This window comes from Triturus cristatus, chromosome 8 (genome assembly GCF_964204655.1).
Source record: "Triturus cristatus chromosome 8, aTriCri1.1, whole genome shotgun sequence".
NCBI classification, from domain to species: Eukaryota; Metazoa; Chordata; class Amphibia; order Caudata; family Salamandridae; genus Triturus; species Triturus cristatus.
In genome coordinates, this window is record NC_140591.1 from 1617577206 (window position 1) to 1617601153 (window position 23948).

A 23948-nucleotide genomic window follows, 5' to 3' on the forward strand; every position below is an offset into this window, starting at 1 on the left:
GCACACCACACATTCTTTTACAACCAGATCTACAGCTCTGTCCATGGAGGGCCACCAATAAAGAGCCCTAATCCTCCTGTTCGTCATGGTGGAACCTAGATGTCCATCATGGGCTTTGTTAACTAACAAGACACATTTATCACATCTCATTACCACGCAATCTTCAAAGGAGAGTTAATCCGCAATCTTACAATAAGGTTGAAACTCAGAGTATAAATGTCTTTATTTTGACCATCCATGAACAATGAACTCTCACTTTCCCCAACACTGCTTCTTCATCTTTCGCTTTCTTCCATTTGACCTCAGTACATGCTTTGATTTGAACCGCATCCACTAGTGCTATAAAACAATCCTTTCTATTGTGTTCTGGGACTGGTAATCTCGACAATAAGTCTGCAATGACATTTTCTTTACAAGGAATGTACTTGACCTCCAAATCATACGGAAGTATTTTAAATTTAGTGTTAAGTCTGTCTATGCAAGGAGTGGTGTATTTAACTTTGTCGCCGCTCAATATGTACATAAGCTACTTGTGTTCCTCCATCCCCACACAACTCCAGAATTTCTCACTCACCCAGTAACAAGCCAACAACTCTTTTTCAATTACAGAGTAATTCAGCTCCGGTTCACGGAGTGCCCCAGACGCACAGCTAATAGGGACCTCTCCTTCTGTAGTTTTTTCAGCCAAAACAGCGCCCAATCCACCCTTATTAGCATCCACTGTGATGGTACAAGGTATGCTCAGATCATAAGCACACAAAGCTTTGGAAAGTGTCATTTCCGACTTAACCATGTAAATGTATTTTGGTAATCTTTATCCCAAATAAACTGAACTTTTTTCTTTAAAACATTTTTATTAACATATATGGTTTTTGTATCCACAATTCCACAACAAAATGTTTACAATGTCAGTGTTTCAGTGCAGTTCGCAAGTAACATACTAGGCAGGTTGAGATACATTTCAATTATACTCCTGGGAAAGGACACCGCAGCATGAAATTCCTATGTAAGCCTAGCGCCCGTTTATACTTGCTCGCCATTGTCACATCCCACCCTGTATAGACTAACTTGCACCCCGCCTATCCCCACTTCCACGCTCTGCCTCGGTGGGCAACACCAACTCCTGACCAGGATTGGACAGTGCCCCAAACGATTTGCACACACCCAATTGGGTTGGAACATATAATCCAATGTCATGAAAAACAAACCCAAGAAATCTAACAAGTAATAAACCCAATAAAACCCTGCATGCGAAGAGGGGACAGGAACGCAATAGTATCCACGGTGAAGGCAGAAAAACCAACAGTTATGTAATGTATGTCGTACCTCACTCGTGACTCCCTAGGGGGGAGGGAAGGGAGACAGTGGGCTGCCCCCACCGTACAAACTCCGTCCCCGGTCCTACTGCCAACACTCAGTGAAAGCTGGTGTCGTCCAGACACTTCCACCGAAGGGGGAGGCTATGTGCCGTCTAGGCCACTACGACTTGACCTAATCGGACACTCATGCCTATGTCTTTCACTATCACTCGCTAACTCCACATTGGTGCGGTGAGCCTGCTCCGGGTTTTCCCAATTCGCCAGCACCTCTTTCCATAAATCGTCAATCGGTCGTGTCTGGCTGCCCCTCGCCTCTTCCCAACCCAGGGCCCTCGCCTCAGCCCCCACCCAAGTAATAACCTTTCTGTGCCAGCTAGCCACCTGTGGTCCCATAGCCAATTTCCACACCAGTGCAATCCGCCGCTTAGCTAATCCTAGAGCCAGGTCGATAAAGCGAATACCCACCTTCTGTTTGGGCGGGCGCAGAAAGAGCCCCAGCAAACAGACCTCTATGGACAATGCCAGATCCCTCCCCAGTGCAGCCTTAATCTTAGCCAGGACTCCCTCCCAGTACAAATGCACTACCCCACAACTCCAAGTCATATGTATAAAACCAGCATCTACATAAGCGCACTTTGGGCACCTCTGCATCTCACCCCCGGTATGTAACATTTAGTCTATGTGGCGTCATATATACCATGTGGATATAATTAAATTGCGTATATTTAAGCCTAGCGTTTCTCAAGATTTTCTTGTGCGATCTCATTACTTTCCCCCATTCACTATCCATAAATTCCCTGTCTATCGCTCGTTCCCACTTACCCTGAAGACCTGTCATGGGGCCTGTGGCCGCGTTAACCAATGCTTCATGGTGCCAACGCACTTGGTGCCCTGCCGTGCCCAACGTATTCAATGCATGCAGCACCGGGTGGGTCGCAGGCACGTCCCACTGTTACCCGTCAGGCTTCCTGCACCCTGCCCCTATTTCCTATAAGAGCACTACCTTTCACATAATGCACTATTTCTGGAGGTTGGGTTGTGTGCCGTCCCATGCTGCATTGTGAGAAGGAAGTCAGCTGATTGGAAGCCTTAAAATGAAGCCCGTCCCTGAGTTCTGTGCTTGGACGCGCCAATCGCGTGCTCACCTTACTTGTGTAAACCAGAAGCCAGTTGAGTGAGGCAGGTTCCTTCTCCTGGAAAAATCTCGGTAGCTCCTTACCTCCCACGGCGCAAGGACGCGCCGCATTCCCTACAAAGAGACCACTTTCTATGACGTCTGCCCTCTCACCTTGTCAGTATTGTATTTCAATAACGGCGAGCATAGTAATGAGATGTTTAATTTTTTTTAAACCTGGAAACATTTACTTTCTTTGACCTGCTAGCACAAGGCGCATTAGAGAAAGAATTTTGTTATTTGAGTACAGTCTCGAGTCACAGAGGCTTGAAGGTCTTACCGGTGGTCCTGTGATTGTCTCTTCTCTCCTAAGGGGCATTAGACACTATTCTGGTATCATTTCCTTTACTGAAGGGGACTATACCTCAGGGGAGAGTTGGAGCCCTGTCTTCGCTCCCGAGGATACTGGTGTTCGCTGCTGTTCTGGAAGTAAGTTCTGACTCCCGCCCTCCACCCCAAAGCTGTCCAAAGGTACGAACCAGCGCCTCATATTGCAGGAACCGGCCAGGGGAAAGGCCATAGGCCTCCATCAGGTCCGCAAACGGGACCAGGAAGCCATCCTGGTAACAGTCGCCCACTGAATCTAAACCTGCCTTCGTCCATGCCCGCAGCTGTTCCGCTGTGAACACTGTCAGCGGGTCTCCATGGGGTAGACCGACCAAGGGCAGCGTCGGTGTATACCACTGGGGCCCCCCCAGCCGATGCACACAGCGCTTCCATGTGTGTATGGCAGAGAGCTGTAACACCGACTTGTATAGGGCACTAATTTCTGATCTCAACAGTTTGGTCAGCAATAGTGCCGGATCACCATCTGGCTCCATGAGCCAGGTCCCCTCCACATTCACACCTTCCCTCCACTGCACTAACCATTGCAACTGGGCAGCCAGCATATATAGTTCGAAATCTGGCACCCCCAAACCTCCATAGGCCATTGTAACATCTGCAACGAGACCCAGCGTATATTATCTCCCCAGACCAGGTCCCTCACTAGAGCATTCAGGTGACTGAACCAGCTCCGGAGCATCAGGGGCGGCAAATTAACAAAACAATACAGCAACCGCGGCAGCATGACCATCTTTAGCAGAGAGACTCTCGCCATAACAGGCAGCTGTAGAGTGCGCCAGAAGTGCACGCACGCCCTAAGAGACCGCAGCGCCTTGTCCAAGTTCCCATCCCGCAGGTCTTCTAGAGAATGAAAGACATGAATCCCAGGATACTTAAATGAGTGGGATGCCCAGTTGATGTCGGCTAGGAGACAGGACGGCCGAGGCAACGGACCCTCTAAAGGAAACAGGAAGGTCTTTTTCTTATTAACCCTCAAGCCTGATAGTGCCTCAAAACGCTCCAGGAGTAAAAGCACCGTTGCTGTACCAGGCACTGACGCCTGCAGGTACACCAACATATCATTGGCATACAACAAAATCATATGCCTCTGCCAGTCCAATGTAATACCCAGCCCTGAACCACCCTGCCTAATCAACTCCGCAAGAGGCTCAATCGCTAAGGCGAACAACAGGGGCGAAAGAGAGCACCCCTGTCGGGTCCCCCGCTGTACATGATACTGGGAGGATACCGTTATCCCGATCTTGACCCGTGCAGTAGGCGAAGCATAGAGCAGTGTTCTGCTTTGGTTTTCCCTCCAGATAGAACCCGCTCCACAGAGCCCTTCTGACCCAAACCAGAACGTTACCCCCTCCCTAGGGCCTTTTTACACCTAAATAACCACATATATATGTAGCACCTAAGGACAGGGAATTCCTATTATATACATATATATCAAGACCTCACAGCCCAACCACAGTCTTGCGGCCTTCGGCAGACCCAGAATCTCCTACCAGACGGCAGCAACACACATAGTCTCGCGGCCTCAGGCAGACCCAGAATCTCCTACCAGACGGCAGCAACACCCATAGTCTCGCGGCCTCAGGCAGACCCAGAATCTCCTACCAGACGGCAGCAACACACATAGTCTCGCGGCCTCAGGCAGACCCAGAATCTCCTACCAGACGGCAGCAACACACATAGTCTCGCGGCCTCAGGCAGACCCAGAATCTCCTACCAGACGGCAGCAACACACATAGTCTCGCGGCCTCAGGCAGACCCAGAATCTCCTACCAGACGGCAGCAACACACATAGTCTCGCGGCCTCAGGCAGACCCAGAATCTCCTACCAGACGGCAGCAACACACATAGTCTCGCGGCCTCAGGCAGACCCAGAATCTCCTACCAGACGGCAGCAACACACATAGTCTCGCGGCCTCAGGCAGACCCAGAATCTCCTACCAGACGGCAGCAACACCCATAGTCTCGCGGCCTCAGGCAGACCCAGAATCTCCTACCAGACGGCAGCAACACACATAGTCTCGCGGCCTCAGGCAGACCCAGAATCTCCTACCAGACGGCAGCAACACACATAGTCTCGCGGCCTCAGGCAGACCCAGAATCTCCTACCAGACGGCAGCAACACACATAGTCTCGCGGCCTCAGGCAGACCCAGAATCTCCTACCAGACGGCAGCAACACACATAGTCTCGCGGCCTCAGGCAGACCCAGAATCTCCTACCAGACGGCAGCAACACACATAGTCTCGCGGCCTCAGTCAGACCCAGAATCTCCTACCCAGCCGGCAGCAACACACACAGTCTCGCGGCCTCAGGCAGACCCAGAATCTCCTACCCAGACGGCAGCAACACACATAGGGCCTCATGTAGGTAGCATACCAGTTACCACTTCTAAAATACCGAACGATACCGAATCGGTATTTTAGAAGTGGTAACTGGTATGTAGGTAATGAGTCGGTATTTTTTACAGAATCGTTACTAGTCGGTAATTACCGAATCGGTATTTACCGATTCGGTAATGAGGCATACCTTCCCATTGATGGGAAGGTATGCCTCATTACCGAATCGGTAAATACCGATTCGGTAATGGGGGGAACACATACAAGGGTGGCAGGGTGTCACATTGACACCCTGTTGCACCCCTGATTCGGCCATGTGTGCACATGTGGCACACATACATGCCCTAAGGGCATGTATGTATGCCACATTGCACACTGCTACGCGCGTAAAAATGCATTTACACATACATTCATTATTTACCACCAACTATAAGTTGGTGGTAAATACCGACTCATAAACACACACACACACTCCTCCTACATCTCGATTTTGCTTTCGGAATTTACCGAATCGGTAAAATTACCGATTCGGAAAAGTTACCGATTCGGTAACATTACCGATTCGGTATTATTACCGAATCGGTAATTTTACCGATTCGGTAAATTCCGAAAGCAAAATATGTCCCCCTACATACCAATGGCCAAAATACCGGTCGGTAACGGTATCATTACCGAAAATCGGCCGTTACCGACCGGTATTTGGCTACCTACATGAGGCCCATAGTCTCGCGGCCTCAGTCAGACCCAGAATCTCCTACCCAGAGGCAGCCTTAGCACGAGCTCATCCTATTATTACCGTGGTACACGACAGGGGAATCGGGATTACTATATATCAGATCACACAAAGACTATTAGTTGAGCACAACCTGTTCTCTAGTTCGAGGGGCTCGTTTCCCCCTCATCCAGTTACCACTTACCTGACCAGGATTAACCTCTGTTCATGTTGAGTTAACTCTGACTAAAAGAATAGGCTATCCTCCTATACAAAAATACACAACACATGCTAACTCACGACAAGCTAAATACTTTATTTAAATGCCACATGCACATTCGCAGAATACATTATATATATATATAACCTGCAAGGAAAGTGAAAGGTTAAGTTATACACTTCAAAGAAAAAGGGGTCGACATCACCTGAATTGTATGTAGCCTGTGCTCAATGGTCATCTAGGTTCCCTTCTCCCTCTGTGCCTCGGCTTCGCCTGGAAGTCACACCTCCGCAATCGCGGATCTACTCCCTTCTCCCTCTCCGAGTCACTGGAACCTCTTCCTCATCGGCTACTCTCTCCTCTTTAGATTCAAGTTCGTCATCTGTCTTCCCTGGAATAAGTAGTAGCTTTTTCTGCTAACGGCCAGATGCCGCCTATGGTCTAGAAGCAAGTGCAAGTGTCTGCCTCAGACTTTCACTAATATAGATGTGCATTCTCTCATGGAAATTTCCAGCTCGAAACCTGCCGCCCACCAAATTCCTGTACCTCCCCGTGCCAAGGACACGTTCCCAGCCGGCCGGCCTGATGTAGTGTCTTCGGCATGAAGGAGAATACAATCCTTCGATAAGGGCCGGCCTGAACCGGTTCTCTCCAAGCGAATAACACCTCCTAACTAAAACACTGCCTATGACCTAGAAACTTCCCAAGCTGCCAGAGCAGGAGGAAAGATGGAGTCTCTCCCGTTTAAGGCCTACCAGGCCTGAATGCAGCACAGCTCCATTAGATACCCTCACTACAGAACAGATTACCCCTAATGCTAACGAATCTATCCCCTAGGATATGTATGCAAACCCTGATCTATGGGGAAGAACACAGGATCATGTTGAAGTGCCTAATAAATAGGCTCTATACACTACTCTAACCCTTAGACTTGAATGGAAAGAGACTGAAGTCACATTAGGCCCCCCTTAACACGAAAAGGCCGGGGAAATCGAGCAGTACAAGCAGTCAAACCCATTTCACCCACCCCTCTCCAAGGCCCAACCGCAACATAGTTTCAAAAAGGTACTTCCACCCAACCGTATCAAAGGCCTTCTCCAGGTCCACTGACAGCACAGCTGCCGAGGGCAAGGATCGTACCTGCTCATGGAACATAACATAGTACAGCCTGCGCAAATTATAGGAAGTATTACGGGAGGGGATAAAGCTGTTTTGGTCTGAGTGGATAATGGAATGCATATGCGGCAGCAACCGGACTGCGAGTATTTTACTGAGGACCTTGAAATCGAAGTTAAGCATTGAGAGTGGTCTGTACTCTGTCACCGAAGCATTAGACTCCTTAGACTTGGGGAGAGGTATCACCAACGCACTCTGAGTCGACTCAGGAAGGGCACCTCGATGCAAGGTCTCTGCATAAAGAGTCACTAGTCTGGGGGCCAATTGATCAATATAGGCCACGTAAAACTCCACTGTGAGGCCATCCAGACCCGGTGTCTTCCCCCATGCCATGGCTGTGATAGCTGCCCTAACTTCATGTAAAGTCACTGGGCTCCCAGATCCTCGTGCACCTGATCATTCAGTGCCTGCAAAGGCAGCGCCTCCAAAAAAATCCCGAATATCTGAACGAGAGACCGGTCCGGGGTTAGAATAGAACATCTCGTAGAAGGTTCTAAACTGGGTGTTAACGGCCTCAGGGTCGTGAAGTAACACCCCTGTGGCTGTCTGAACCTGTGTGATCGGTGCCCCCCTGCTCTCAGGCTTAATTTACCACTATAGGAGTCGCCCGGCCCTCCCCACCTCCCTCTGCACCCTGTCAAGATATTCACGGTAACTATGGCACCTCAATCTACCCAACGCTTCGTTGGAGCTGCCATGGGCCTCCAGCAATAGCCTCCAACCCCTGAACATTGTCCAGATGCCGGATTTGAGACTCCATATCCAACAATTCTTGCTTAATTTCCCGCTGTGCACCAATTGATTGCCCTAGGCAGTGGTCACATACCACCACTTTAAATGCCTCCCATTCCACCAAGACAGAGGACGCACACCCAGCATTAACCGAGAAATATGTCTCAACAAGGGACTTCAGAGAGTCTCGAAAGGGTACATCGTCCAATGCCAGAGGGTTCACTCTCCACAGTGGAACCAGGGTCCGTTTCCCAACTGGCTGATACGTCAGCAGCAGGGGACTATGATCCGATAAGGTCCTACCCAGATACTCTGTATGCGTGACACAGGTACTAAAGCTAGGAGTGCACAAGAAGGTGTCCAACCTACTGTGAACCTGACGCATGGGGTTGAAATAAGAGTATTCCCTGTCTGTTTCATGTTGTAGCCTCCAGGCATTTTCCAGGCCCCAGTGACTATTCCAATTCCGAAACCCCGCTGCAACCCGGTGTGTCCGAGCCCCCAACAGTGGCGGGTGGGATCTGTCCGCCACAACATCCGTCACACAATTAAAATCGACACCAATCACAGTATGCCCCCCCCCCCCCCCCCCACACATAGTCGAGCAACTGAGCTGAAAGCGAGGCGAGGAATACCAACTGGTCCACATTTGGTGCATACACGCTCCCAAACATCACTTCTCTCCCAGCCACCAGAACATACCTGCCTTCACTATCTACCTTAGTGCGGATGTGTTCAAAGGGGACCCCAGCCCTCACCCATTTCAGTGCTCCCCTAGCAAAAGCAGAGTAAGTGGTGGCATAAATTCAGCCTCTCCAGCGCCTGCGCAGATTAGCCACCTCACCTCCAGTCAAATGAGTTTCCTGTAAAAGAGCCACATGCACACCCCTTCTTTTCAATTGCACATAAATCTTATAGCGCTTGGCCATAGACCCTATCCCCCCTATGTTCCAGGTAATAAATTTGAATGGAGTATGCTTTGGTCGAAATAATTCCACACCCCCACCCCCACCATGTTCAACACTCCAATCTTCACATTCTCACTCCCCCCCGCATGCAGGAAACAGAAAACAAAAACTAATATCCCGAATAGGACAACTCCCCAAACCCAGGACAGTCTAGCAACAGCCATCCGCCCAAACCCTAAACAAAACAGCATTAACAAGAGAAGGCCCCAAGAAACGATGCTAGGACCTATGGGGAGTGTGGCGGTCACCACGGGCATTCAAGCAACCCACCACTAAGTACCCAAAGTGCGTCAGTCGTGATAGGCCAGTCCAGCCTACCCCCAGGGGTGCACCCGTCTACCAGCCCCACCCACCGCAGGACCACATACATTGGAAGCAGGCTCAAGTGCGCAAAAACAGAAGGGGGGGGGGGGGGGGGGGAGTAGCAGCACAAGGAAGGGGGAGGGGCAGGAGAGGCCAAACGAACACTCAAAACAACAACTCACAAGTCAGATAATATCGTCCGCTGTGTTCAGGGTCACAACTGGCAGCTTTACACTGTCCCTATGGGACGTGTCAGAGCCCGATTCATCAGTCCCTTTCTTCGAACCCGTGCCACCATCTGCAGACGACCGCCGACCTTGCATCGTAACTGCCACTGCCTGCAATGCCTCTGCTCTTTCTTTTTCGGTCTGGGAGGGGCTCGGTTACTTTGAACTCCCCTGTCGCTGCCTTCTCCGCAACCACTTCCGGGGCTCCCTGGCCGCAGGCCGAGCCTCCACTGAGAGAGTCCCGGGCCTACCCTCCGTCTTATAGGCCTCCAGCCACTCCCAAGCGGCCTTAGGATCCTTGCAGAAGTGTGTCTTCCCGTCCAGCACTATCCACAGTCGAGCCAGGAACATCAAAGAATATTGGACCCCTTCATCGAGCAGAGCCCGTTTGACTTCAAGGAAGGAAGAGCGACGCCTCTCAACTTCCAACGTGTAGTCGGGGAACAAGGACACCTTGCTATTGTCAACCACATATGGTCCCTCCATGCTTGCTTTCTGCAGTAGCACATCTCTATCCTTGAAATGGAGCAATCTGGCCACCAGTGGGCGTGGAAGCCTACCCGGCACCGGCGGCCTGGCGAGACACGGTGTGCCCTCTCTAAGGTGTAAAATTGTGACAGGCCCTCTGGTGCAACCACGTCAAGGAGCCATCCCTCCAGGTACTGGATCATATCGGTACCCTCAACTCCTTCCGGCAAACCCATGACTCTCACGTTATTCCTCCGATTCCGTCCTTCTGCATCCTCAGCCCTCTGCTCGAGAACAGCCACTCGGTTAGACAGTTCCCCCATTCGAGTAGACAAGGACTGGTGTACTGGAGCAATGACTGCCCAGGAGGATTCAGTCTGCTTGACCCAGTCGGCTAGCTTGGCATGCTTCGTCCTCAACAATCCCAAACCCACAGCCACAGTGCTGACGTCCAGGTGCAACGTCGCTTTGGTGTCAGCAATGGCTGCTAGGATTTTGGCCAGTTGCTGTTGGACAGGAAACTCCGGGGGCTCACTCTCCAACTCCTTGTGTACCAAGTCGGATGTTGCATCATCATGGTCCGGGGGAGGCCCTAACTGCTTCCCTCTAGGTTTCTCCATCACCAGTGGGGTGCAATTTCCTATGGAGGATCTGATACGCCCCTCCCTAGGCGGTCGGGGGGCAGTCGCCAGGATGTCAGCTCCCCACCACTCCAGGGCAGAGACACAAAGTTCCTGTATCTCGGAGGACTAGTTCTTGCACCCTGCACCAAGCTGTGCGCACCCCAGGCCTGCTGGTTTGCTCCTTTCGTGATTCACTCCCCTGTCCTGCCCTCGGGTGCCCAGAACACCCCAATCAGGTGGCAGGAACAATGGGTGCCTCACAGTATTGCCGCACCCCCGCTGCAGCACTGCACCAGGACCGTGATCTGGGGAAGCAGGCAGGCGCTGTACACATCCCCCAAATTCGGCCAGTGCCGCACCCCTGGTCCGGTGTTAAATCTGCTCCTGGCAGAGCACGCACCCCCTGCAGCTCCAGCAATGAGCACACCAGCCAACTCCACGTTATGCGCCCCACCGCTTCCAGTGCCACCAATAGGGCGCTCAGCATACTCCAAAATCCAAACCAGACCGAGGCCTCTGCAGCTGCACACCAGCACGGGACACCAATCACTGCGGGGGACCCCCGGTCGCAGCCAGACACGCCCTAGTCCAGTCTACAGGGCAAATGGAGCGCAGCTCTCACCCGTCCAGCCAGCTCAGCACCATCGTGCTCCACAGCCTTACTCCCATCCACAGGCCGCCAGCACCGCAACTCGGGCCTCCATCTGCTGCAGACAGAGGGCCACCGCCCTTCAAGGTGGAGCAAAGAATACCACAAGGACTGTTCCCAGGCCCGGAGCACTGCTCCCGGCCCCCGCCGTTCACTCAGAGCCCCCACCTCACTCCCTCAGCCATACAGTACCTGGGGGAGGGTGGGAGGGTTTCCGGTCGCAGCCCCTCACCACCAGCTGGCGGGCGCCCCGAGTGTAGGCACCGCTCTTCTGCAGTCACTCCGCTCGGGCACAACGATAACCCGGCGTCTCCCAGCACCCACAGGACGGGCCCCTCCTTCCTTCCAGCACACTCACCGCAGGGCGGTCTCCCGAGAACACAGCCAGACAAACTCAGCCCCAGTCCGGACACAAAGCGCTCACTCTGTCCCCGAAGAACATTTGGCAGGAACGGGCCCAGACTGCAGCAGCAGGTCCGCTGCTCCGACACCTCCCCGAGGGTGTCTCAAGCCACCATTTTACCCCGGCTGAGGCAGCCACGCTCTCAGTGAGTTTCATGACTCTCCTCCGCTCTCACACCTCCGGTGGCACCAACAGGGTCCCAGCTAGCAGTAGCCGGTTGAGCACACAACAGCACGCCCCCGGGTCCGGCAGACACCACGTTGGACAGGAGAATAGGCACGGCTGGCGCGGAGCTCACAGCTCACGTGTCCGCCATCGTTGGCTCCCAAGCCACGCCCCCCAAATAAACTGAACTTTGTTCTTCAATATGTTAGTCAAACTTTTTATCTTCATGGCATATCCCTAACGTAAAATTCGCCCAGCCCTATAAACAAGCCTAGTTTGTCCTTATTCTTGGGAATGGGACACTCAACCACTGCTCTGACTAAGATACAGTACAGGACAAATGCCCTCACTTGAGATAATATGTCTCAGAAACTCAATGTTCCTCTTCCAGAACTCCCATTTGTTTTTTTTACCGCCCGCCATTTTTTCAAAGATGTGAAGCATCGACCTAAGAACCATATCATGTTCTTTCAAATGTTTTTCAAACATCAAGACATCGTCCTGAAATACTAGAACCCCTTGAACATTCTTTGACAGTTGCTGCATGATTCGCTGAAACATCGAAGCAGCTGATGCCAGACCAAACGGCATGTTGCAAAATTAAAATTTTCCAAAAAGTGAGCTGAAAGCAGTGTAATGATAGGATGTATCTTCCAACACCACCTGATGGTATGCTGACACCAGATCAATTTTAGAGAACCATTCAGCAGCACTTGGCTCGGGCAAAAGATCACTAAACCTGGGTAGAGGGTGGGAATCTACTCCTTATTAAGACTCCTCAAATCAATGCACAAACATTTCTACATTATGCTTACCAGCCACGACTAAAGGTGATAACCATAGGATCTACTCTATTGGCTCAATCACTCCTTTCTTTTGCAAGTTATCTAGTTCTCATTTGAGGGCCTCCCTAAGACTAAATGGCACAGATCTAATCTTGTACTTGACCGGGATAGCTCCTTGTTTTACCTTTACTTTATGTTTGAAGCCAATGATTTTTCTAAGTTGTTTGAAAAAAACGCTGAGAAGCTCACTTTCGAAAGAGTCTGACAAAGGCAAATCTTTGATGACCATAACTTGTTCATTAGCCCCCAGTTTGAGCACCATCCCACAGAGACCCTGGTGGAAGCATCCAAAATATTGAGGCCTCTAACTGCAACGCAGATTTTCCCTTGAATTTTGCACCCTTTGAACTCTAGAATATCCTCAATAAATGCTTCCTTCTTTCATATGAGACCAGTGCTCTATCAGGTGGAAACAACAGCCAGTTACCCCAGGTCTTGGGGAATAACTCAGACGTCACCATTGTTATGAGCGCTCCCGAATCTACCAACTAATGCAAAATGTTATCTCCGACCACAATGTCAACATAAGGGTCTACACATTCGGTCGGGTTGCCACTGACCACCCCTTTATCAGTGACAACCACTATCATGCCATGAAATTCCTTTACCATGTGTTGATCACTTGCCTCATCATCTTCTACCACACTATTGACTTTTGTACCCTCCGATTAGACCGCTTCGACACACTTTTGCAAAGTTTCCTACTTTTACACATTTACGACATACATTTTTGGCAGGAAAATGGTTTGCCTTCCCTGCCATGTGGAAGGTTGCCACATCTAAAACGTAAGTTTGTACATTTAAAAAACTCTTCCCTGTGTTTTTGGTATCTCTACGTATAAGATGGCTGTTGGTTACAGCATTAACACCTTCTTTTACAGTAGGCTATACATTGAGCTCTTTAAGGGATACTCGTGCTAATTCCACACTTATACACACACCTTAATAACATCTTCAAAAAACGGATAACCCAGGGTTAATAGTTTTTGTTGAATGTGCTTGTCTGAGCAGTGGCCAATGAACTGGTCCCTAACCTGCTGATCATTAATTACTCCAAAGTGACATTGTGAACATCCTTTCCTTAGAGCGCTAATGAAAACATCAACATTTTCATTCTGCATTTGTGCTTGTTTGAAAAACTTATGACGCAGGACTACTAAACTTGGTTGCATGTAGAATCTTGCAATTAATCGTTTTACCACTTCTTCTCCCTCAGCCAGTACCAAATCTAGTTGATGCTTAAAACATTCTCTACCTTCAAACCCCAAGGAATGTAGTAGTGCATAAGGCACTATGGGCTCTGTATGGTGGCTCCTGCTCATCGGGTACACCAAGCAGGGAGCATTTGGCTAAGATAGTCTTTAATTCATTAAAAGACATGCGTCGCCAAGGAGCCACTAGTGTGCTCTTGTCCAGATGTGCTCCAACTGACCACCAGTGAGTGGAACGTACCTTGAACCAGGTACAGAAATGGAACCCCGAATTAACATTCTACTTCAACACTTTAGGATCAGCTCAAACATATACAGAGCATAACAAGGAGCATTTTGCCTTGAGCAAGAATCCAAATACACACTGACATGGAAAAGCATCTCTCTGCCTTGCAACAGAAACTCTAGAGCCAGGTCTGAGATCTAGGTAACTAAGAGCAAATATGTTGGAGTAAAAGCAATTCAAACTTGAAATGTATTGGTATATGTTGTTAGAAATAAATGAAGAGAGGAAAAAACAATTAGATATTCAGACAAACATAAAAGTGGCACCCTGTTGATTCTTATAAAGCTGACGTTTTACATAAAAGATATTCTATGTCATAACTTTGTACTACGTGAAACAACGCATAGCAGGGGTTCTGTTGTGCTTCCCAGCCCGCCTTCTCACCTGCATAGGTTATCCTCAAGCACAGATCCTTAGTAGTGCTGCAGAAGGGAGGTTATAGCGCTAGCATTCTGTGCACCTCACAGTTAACACCCACCTGCGCTCTATAAAAAACAACCCCCTCTAGAATCACAAGTCAATGTTGCCCACAGACATACCCCTTTTGTTGCTTCCCGTGGCCTGACCATCAATACTTCTTTGCATTGGGCTGTCACTGCAGGCTTATTCCTCCCAATTCTAAAATACTGGCATACATTATTAAAGTTTTTTCCACCAACCCTCCCCTGCAGCCCCCGTGTGTGTTTATCCTGTTGTCCCTGACCCCCTCTGCCTGTATACTTCTTCCTAGCACTTGTAACAGTGCTGCTGTCTCCTCCCTCCCCCACAGACCAGGGGTGCCAGACAGAGAACACGGACAGCTGCTGCTCGCCCCTGATTCCGTAAGCAGATGTTTGGTGTGTGCCTTGGACTGCCCCTGGTCCACCGTGGCCCCCTCTCAGCCTTGCCCTGGCGTCCCCTACACTCTTCCGGGTGAGCCCCTCTGTCCCCAACTGCCTGTCCACAGATCCTCCAGCATGGGAAGCATGGACAGGAACCATAGAGCGCTGCGGCGGATAGAGCAGCACCAGTAGAGGGTTCATTGGATTGGGAGCGCAGCACCACCCGGAGGCCTGCTGTGCAATAACAGAAGCATCTCCCAGATTCGGAGCAAGTAACGCGGCTGCCATGTTGGAATGGAATACTCGCCCCTTTGAACACCAATGTTGGCGGACTAAGTGCGATTTTTCTGAGCCAAAAAATGAATAGCGTGTAAATATTTCTTAAACTTACTCTCGCCTCAATTTCCCCTCACTCTTATTAAATGGATAATATTATTTCAGCTATTTCTTTTATTAAATAATATTAAATATACCTAGTTCATAAATGTAGTTATAGACGTAGAACACAGTGTTATCTGCACTGAAAAGCTGAAAATAGAAAGTATTATGTGTCATGCATCAAGCAATACACAATAACTCTCATATTTTCTGCAAATCTTGCCTCAGTATACATACACATGCCAACTTTTTGAACTTGGAAACAGCCCTGCCAAGTGCCGCACGTCAGGGGTTAGACTAACGCATTTTAGTGTGGTGATCCGCGACACTGAACTAAAATGCAAACTAACTAATTGATAGCGCCTACTTCCAATGACAGTAGCACCGCTATGGAAGTAGCACTCATTGAGCTAGCAGCGAGAACCGCGGGCTGCTCTGGCAGAGTGTGACAGACTGCACTACTGCATGTGCTGGAGCGGGTAATGCAAAATTTTGTATACCCGCCTCAATTTGCATGTTTATACTAATTAGATTAATTAATTAATTATAACCGTATTAATTGTTTGAAATGAGAAGTACTAACCATCCTTATTAATTATTGAAATACATGTGGGATTGCATTTGCATGGCCAAATTTATACGTAAACTAAAATATGTACGCATGCTAATAATAGACAATTAGATTATTGCATGATATATGTTGTTTTATGATGTATTTGTGATTTGTGCTTTATTAAGTGAGTATAAACCGCTTTGAGTGTTGCTTTCTGCTAGATAAATATACACACATATGGGTATTAGCGAGGGAATAACATGTTATTAGCCATTTCTATGTATTAATTACGTTTTGTGTTTCTTTTGCTTAAGTTGACCATTTGGGCCTGCCACCAGATGGCTGCCTCCTGTACTTGACATGACTATCGACGCTCCACGAGGTTTTGGGTGAAGTGCGCCTGCGCTAACGCCAGCAACAGTGGCCTCGTCTTGACCCTAACCAGACTGTACCCACCAAGATCGCCCTGGGAAGCCTGCCAGCATACAGAGAACAATGGATGGTCTTTAGAAACCGGAACCAACAAGTGTAATGACATAAGGGACAATACTTCATGAGAACTCTGTAGGATGACCCCTGATCAGCCAATCAGAAAGGCCGAAAAACAATATTTGTTACTTTCTGACAGTGATTTTACTATAAATTATGATAGAATAGTGAGGTTAAGGCCAGACACGCTTATTCGATTGGCTTTTTCGTTTTCCTGACGTTATGCTGACAGAGAGGACGGTGACGCTGCAGGACAGCTGTTTCTCTGAATCTTTGACGGACTGAACTGATGCCTAATTTTGACTTAGAGGACGACAATTAGCCAGAATAGGTAAATATGATGATTGGCGCGACCACTGCGCCTTCGGCCTGGTCGCCCTCACGCTCCTCACCTCTCCTGCTCCTGAGCCTCCTGCTTCCTGAGCACATCGCCGCTGCGAGCCGACGCCGATTGCAACGCCCCAGCCGCCGCTGGGCTGCCCGCTTAGCCTGCACCCGTTTTTTCCCGCCGCTGCCTGCCTGCGGCCCCGCCCCCACGCCAGACGATTGGCTACCACGATCCCGCCTCCCAGCTGACCCGCCCTCCCGGCTCCCTTCTTATGACGCCCCCTCAGCGACCGCGCAGCTGACGCGCGCAGCGGGAGCACCGACTGAGCGCCGAAGGTGCGCCAAAGGTAAGCCCGTCAGCGCCCGTCCGCGCCTGGACCGCGCCCAGTGCCAGGACCCCTGGCCCCCACAGACTCCAGCCCTCCCGCCGGACCTACGACGCCACCGAACTCTACGCCCTCAACGCCGGCCGAACCCCGGGTTGCTACCGAGCCACCCCGAGACGCACCCACGGACCCTTCTGCTGCCACTCCTGCAAGTTCACCTGCATCCGGACCTGCACTACTCCTGCACCGACCAAGACCAAGACGAGCAACAGCAGCAGCCACCTAAAGTGCATCCTACTCAACACCCGCTCCGTCCACAGACACGCCATCGAGCTCTGGAACCTGCTCGACAATACTTCACCAGACGTCGCCTTCCTCACGGAAACCTGGATGAACGCCTCTTCAGCGCCCGACATCGCCATCGCCATCCCAGACGGCTATAAGATCATCCGAAGGGACCGCATCAACCAGACCGGAGGAGGCATCGCTATCATCCACAGGAACACCATCCGCATCACGACCAACACCGACGACACCCTCGCACCCGCCGAACACCTGCACTTCCAGGTCCACATCAACCCCAAGACCACCCTCAGAGGCACCCTCATCTACAGACCCCCGGGACCACGCACACAATTCAGCGAAGACATCGCCGACTTCATCAGCCCGCACGCCCTCCCCTCCGCTGACTACATCCTCCTCGGGGACCTCAACTTCCACCTGGAGAACAACAACGACCGCAACACCCCCACCCTGCTGGACAACCTCGCAAACCTCGGACTCAAGCAGCTGGTGACCACCCCCACCCACTACGCCGGACACACACTCGACCCAGTCTTCTCATCCAGCAAGAACATCGCCTTCAGCCACGCCTCCGGACTCCACTGGACGGACCACAGCTGCGTCCACTTCAGCTTCAAAAGGACCACGATCCACTACCAACAGCAACAGGTTGCACGCAGAAGCTGGAACAAGATCACAGCCGACCAGCTCACGACTTCCCTGAGCAAGAACCCACCCACCAGCGCAACGAACCCCAGCCAAGCGGCCACCAACCTCACGAAATGGATCAGCGACTGCGCAGACGACCTCGCCCCCCTGAGGACCCCGCCTAGCAGACCCAGCAGCAAGAAAGCCCCATGGTTCACCGACGAACTCAAGAGCTCCAAGAAGGACTGCCGAGCCCTCGAGAGAACCTGGCGCAGAGATCCAACACCGGACAACATGACTGCCCTCAAGCTCGCCACCCGAAAACACCACCAACTCATCCACGCAACCAAGAAAACTGCATTCAAGGAACGACTGGACAAAAACGCACACAACAGCAAGGAACTCTTCAACATCGTCAAAGAGCTCTCCAACCCCAACGCCGGAAACAACAACATCACCCCTTCGCAAGACCTCTGCAACTCCCTCGCCTCCTACTTCCACAACAAGATCGCGGACATACACAACAGCTTCAGCACTCAACCGACGCACGCCACGACCGAACCACCGCCACCCACCACCACCCTCCGCGCCTGGACCCCGATCAGCGCCGAAGATACCGTCCGCACGATGAACTCCATCCACTCCGGATCTCCGACCGACCCCTGCCCTCACCACGTCTTCAACAAGGCCGACGCTGTCATCGCACCCCACCTGCGGGACATCATCAACACCTCCTTCGACACCGCGACCTTCCCGGAGAGCTGGAAGCACGCCGAACTCAGCGCTCTACTAAAGAAGCCATCAGCCGACCCCACCGACCTCAAGAACTACCGCCCCATCTCGCTGCTCCCGTTCCCTGCAAAAGTCATCGAGAAGACCGTCAACAAGCAGCTGGCCGCCTTCCTCGAGACAAACGTATCCCTTGACCTCTCGCAGTCTGGCTTCCGAGCCAACCACAGCACCGAGACCGCCCTGATCGCAGCCACCAATGACATCCGAGCACTGCTTGACAACGGAGAAACAGCGGCCCTCATCCTCCTAGACCTCTCCGCGGCCTTCGACACTGTCTGCCACCGTACACTAGTGCAGCGACTCAGCAACGTCGGAATCCAGGAGAAGGCACTGGAATGGATCATCTCCTTCCTCGCCGGAAGGACACAGAGAGTCCGCCTCCCCCCATTCAGATCTGAAGCCACCGAAGTCATCTGCGGCGTTCCTCAAGGGTCCTCGCTCAGTCCAACCCTCTTCAACGTCTACATGAGCCCCCTCGCAGACATCGCACGCCAGCACAACCTCAACATCATCTCCTACGCCGACGATACCCAGCTGATCCTCTCCCTCACCAACGACCCCGCCACCGCCAGAGCCAACCTTCACGAAGGGATGAAAGAGGTAGCCGAATGGATGAAGAACAGTCGCCTGAAACTGAACTCGGACAAGACGGAAGTCCTCATCCTGGGATCCTCACCCTCCGCCTGGGACAGACCACGCACGCAACCTGGGCTTCATCCTGGACTCCTCCCTCTCCATGACCAGACAAGTCAACGCCGTCTCCTCGTCGTGCTTCAACATCCTGCGCATGCTACGTAAGATCTTCCGGTGGATCCCCACCGATACCAGGAAGACGGTCACCCAGGCCCTTGTCACCAGCCGTCTGGACTACGGCAACTCCCTTTACGCCGGAACCACCGCCAAACTCCAGAAGAGACTCCAGCGGATCCAGAACGCCTCAGCACGACTCATCCTGGACATCCCCCGTCACCGCCACATCTCAGGACACCTGAGAGACCTGCACTGGCTCCCGGTCAACAAGAGAATCACCTTCCGTCTCCTCACCCACGCACACAAAGCCCTACACAACCAAGGCCCAGGATACCTCAACAGCCGCCTCAACTTCTACGCTCCCAAACGCCAGCTTCGATCGACCAGCCACGCCCTCGCCACCGTCCCCCGCATCCGAAGAGCCACCACAGGGGGACGGTCCTTCTCCTACCTCGCCGCCAAGACATGGAACTCCCTCCCGACCCACCTCCACCTGACCCAGGACCACCTCGCCTTCAGGAAACAACTCAAGACCTGGCTGTTCGAGCAGTAGCAGACCCCCCTCCCCTAGCGCCTTGAGACCCTCTGGGTGAGTAGTGCGCTATATAAATGCCTTGATTGATTGATTGATTGGCGGCTTGAATAACAAATGATTTAACTTGCATTAATTAGATAAAGATTGATTTGATTAATTATCAAATGAGTTGGGTTGTTTATTCATAGAAAATGTATTAATTCAAAGTGAATAGAGAATTAGAAATTAACCTAACCAGCAACTAGCAGATTCATCGCCAATCTATGAGAGGAATACCAAAGGTGGAATTTAGGGCCGAATGAGTTGAAGACGGTTATGTGGATTTATTGCTCATTAGGGTCAAGAGGTATTTCCTTTCATGTCAGCGTTTGGAACAATCATCTCCCGAGAAATACAGACCGATGATGAGTGAATGTTGGTGTTATCTGCCCCACCAGCGAATGTATTGATTGAGTGTGTTTGTGAGGTCTTTGGTCTGAGACGAAGAGAGGGATTTTGTATTCCACGCCGCAACAGTTTTTCTGGTAGCAGTATGATGGTTTTTATGTTTTGGTTTGGTGATTATTGCTTGTACATTGCTTATTGATTATTGGTTATTGATTATTATTGATTTATGTAATAACATTCTATGTTGAGTCGCGTCGAGTTCTATGTCGTTAGCACGGCTTCTGGGATGTAGGAAGTCGGAAGTTTGTAACGGTTCCGTAGTAGAGCAGAGGTAAGCGCTGCTCTTGGGAAAGACGGAATTGTTGTTGCCCTGTAGGTACACAGGGGAAACGTGTAACGATTGAAATTACACGATGCATTGTCTGGGTTTGATTCTGTAGCATCGTTGTGTGTTGCCATTAGAGACATTTTCTGTGTGAGAGAAGTGTGTATGATAGCAAAGGTTACCTATGAAATGTTGGTCTTAGGTACCAGGAGGCCAGAAGGTACTCTGATAACGCTTATCACTGAAAAGGTAGCAGGTGTTCTCTGAGCTTGATAGAAGGACAAAGTAGAGGGAAGCGCTGCTTTGTTAACGAGTGTTATAATTCTGTAGCAGGATGGACTGTTCGCTGTCCTCGGGAAAGACAGAATTCTGTGTGAATGTACTACATTTTTCCGTATGAAAGTGTGTGTATGAAAAGGCATTCCGATTAATTGCGACACTCTGGTTTTATTTCTCAGGAGCATTGGGTCTCCAACTAGGTGTCTTAATTCTAGAGAAGCGGTTAGTTGATGCTTGTTAGATGGGTAAGGTAGAGGGATGTGCTACTTTATCAACGGAAGTAACGATTCCGTAGTAGGGCAGAGGTAAGCGCTGCTCTCGGGAAAGACGGAATTCTTGTAAAGGTCTTTTTTGCTATTCTTTGGTTAGCGAAGCGGACAATGGTGGTGTTTTTATGTAGTTACTAACAGATTTGTGAATTTGAAAAGTTTGAGAAACTTACCGAGAATTTTTGTAAAGGAGGGGTCAATAGACAAGAGCAGGAGCTGCAGCAGCTGTTGACGTCAGAAAGACCGCGCTGGGATTGGCCAGTTAGCTGGAGACGTAGACGCTCCGGATTGGTGCGTTAGTGTACGCCGCGCTAGGAGTGGAGAATTACAGGGTGACGTAGACGCTCCGGATTGGTGCGTTAGTGTGAGTGGCGCTGGGATTGGAGAATTACAGGGTGACGTAGACGCTCCGGATTGGTGCGTTAGTGTGAGTCGCGCTGTGGTTGGACAGAAAAGAGTACAGTTGTAAGGAGAGACTAGCGATACACGGAAGACAGGAAAATGTATTACGATCCACCAGAAAAGGAGAAAAAGTCATGGTTTGGTAAAATTAAAAGGTGGTTTAAAATGGACAAACCGATTGTGACAAGGGAAGGACAGTTACTTCCTCCACCGAAAACCCCCGCATCCTTTATGGTTGCAAAATACGGATATCATACTTGTATTTGGTTAGACAATTGGGTAAAATGTACGAAGGACGATGGAGTCCTAGCTTTCCCAGAACATGCTTCATTTAATTTGGCAATTTTGAGAAACTTGAGAGAGAAAATGATGAATTTAGAACCAAGACCTAGACCAACGCAATTTGAGGCATTGACAGAGTGGGAAGATGAGATGCATGAACGAGAGAGACAGAGAAGTGGCGGAAGATATAGGTACATGTTTGGTCAACAGTAGGTACATGTTTGGTCGACAGTATGGACATGAGACTCATGATGATCGAATGAGAAGGTGGCGGAATGCGAGTATGACTGAGGGTTTGTTTCCCGTAAGGACTACAGGAGAGAATGAAGGAAGAAAGTGTGTAGAAAAAAGGGTATGGAGTGAATGAATCAGAAGATGATGTGCTTGATGACATGTTTTATAAAAATCCACCACCGTACCGACCCGAACCAGAAATATTAACACCAAGTGCCCCAATGAAAGAAACATTACGTATTATTAAGACAGAACCAATGTCACAAGATTTAGAAGAGAGTAACTCTATTAGAGAAGTAGAAAGAAAATCAGAAAATAGAACAAATGGTGAAAATTCAGCAGATTTGGCAAAAACCACATTAGAGTTAACAAAGAAAATAAGGGAATTGACTAAAAATCTAGAAGCTGTAACAGTTCCAGTGACAATAGGTCCAGTAATGCCCATCTTCGATAAACAAAAAGATAGCGAACATTGCTTAACAGTTCCTTATAAGAGCCATAAACAGGTTGAACAGCCACAACCGAGCCAAAATGAGAATCCATGGAGACAGACGATAAATATGATCGAACCAAATGTTTCAAACAATCCATTCATAAGTCAGAATTTTCCTGAAAAGAGTAGGATGACAGTAGAATCATTATTAGAACCACAAAAGGATTCAGAACAAGGTAGTATAGAGAAACCAGTAGGACCATCTACGGAAGAACTAAGTGAATGGTTAAGAAGCTTGCAGAGAAAAGACAAAGAATCCCAATCAATTGATGTGGCCAAGTTACGAATGGTATTGGAAGAATTAATAGTAGGGACTATCCCCACAGAGAAGTTAAAAAATTACCAGGATGAGGAATTACTATTTTTGTGCAAAAATGTGACATGGAGAGCAAAAACCCTACATGAAAGGTTAGAAGAAGTAGCAAATGAAATGGGAATAGATATTGAAAAGGTAAAGGCTTTGCAAAAGCCCTATCGAATTGATTTCACTGAAAAGGATATTGAAAATTTGAACACCACAGGACGGATAGGTCAGATTAAGGAAATAATCATTTTATTGAGAAAATGGGGAGATGTGGATAAAAGGAGAAGCAGGTGGTATAGAAAACGTGATGATGCCTCAGATAAGACATTTTCAGCATTCCCTGTAAGAGAAAAGGAAAAGGTAGTGACAGAATGCCCTATGAGAGAGATTCCAGGAGGAGGATATGTACATGTACCATGGACGAGACAGGATATTTTGTTTTTTACAAATGATTTCCCTCGACTGCGCGAGAAGCCTGTCGAGTGGTACAGGCAAGTAGACAGATTTGTAAAATTGTCTAAAGTGTTATATTTTGATTTGAATAGCCTATTTGACATAATAGTACCAGCAGATTTATGGACAGAGTGCAAGCTGATGATAAACTGGCCAACTCAAGAATACCCTAGGGATCCTAAAACAGGAGCTCCAGACCCTGAGGTAATGAAGAAATATGAACAGGTTATGGCATTTATGAAAAACAAAGTACCTCCTAAAGAGACAGACTGGGTAAAAATTGCCCGAACACATCAAGAAAGTAAGGAGTCAGTACATGCATATTATGAAAGGCTAATACTAGCTTTTAAACAGTTTAGTGGAGATGAGAATCTGAGTGAAAAGGATTTGAGTTATTTCGTATATAGATTTGTATATGGTTTACGTCCAGAAATTGGTGAAATGATTAAACAACATAC

The 23948-nt window shown here is 49.5% G+C and overlaps 1 protein-coding gene across 3 annotated transcripts in view; it reads right to left on the reverse strand.

Annotated features, from left to right (window-relative positions):
- The window catches only part of RRP8 (ribosomal RNA processing 8), a 208302-nt gene that overhangs the window by 60702 nt on the left and 123652 nt on the right, over nucleotides 1-23948 (reverse strand). Inside the window, exon 1 of one of the 3 annotated variants that reach the window (XM_085623552.1) lies at nucleotides 14546-15146. The exons of 1 other annotated variant lie outside the window; for it this stretch is intronic. The gene's annotated coding sequence lies outside the window, so the exon portion shown is untranslated. Of the gene's footprint in view, nucleotides 1-14545; nucleotides 15147-23948 lie in introns of those variants that run through there. One more of the 3 variants, XM_085623553.1, reaches the window with a different exon arrangement.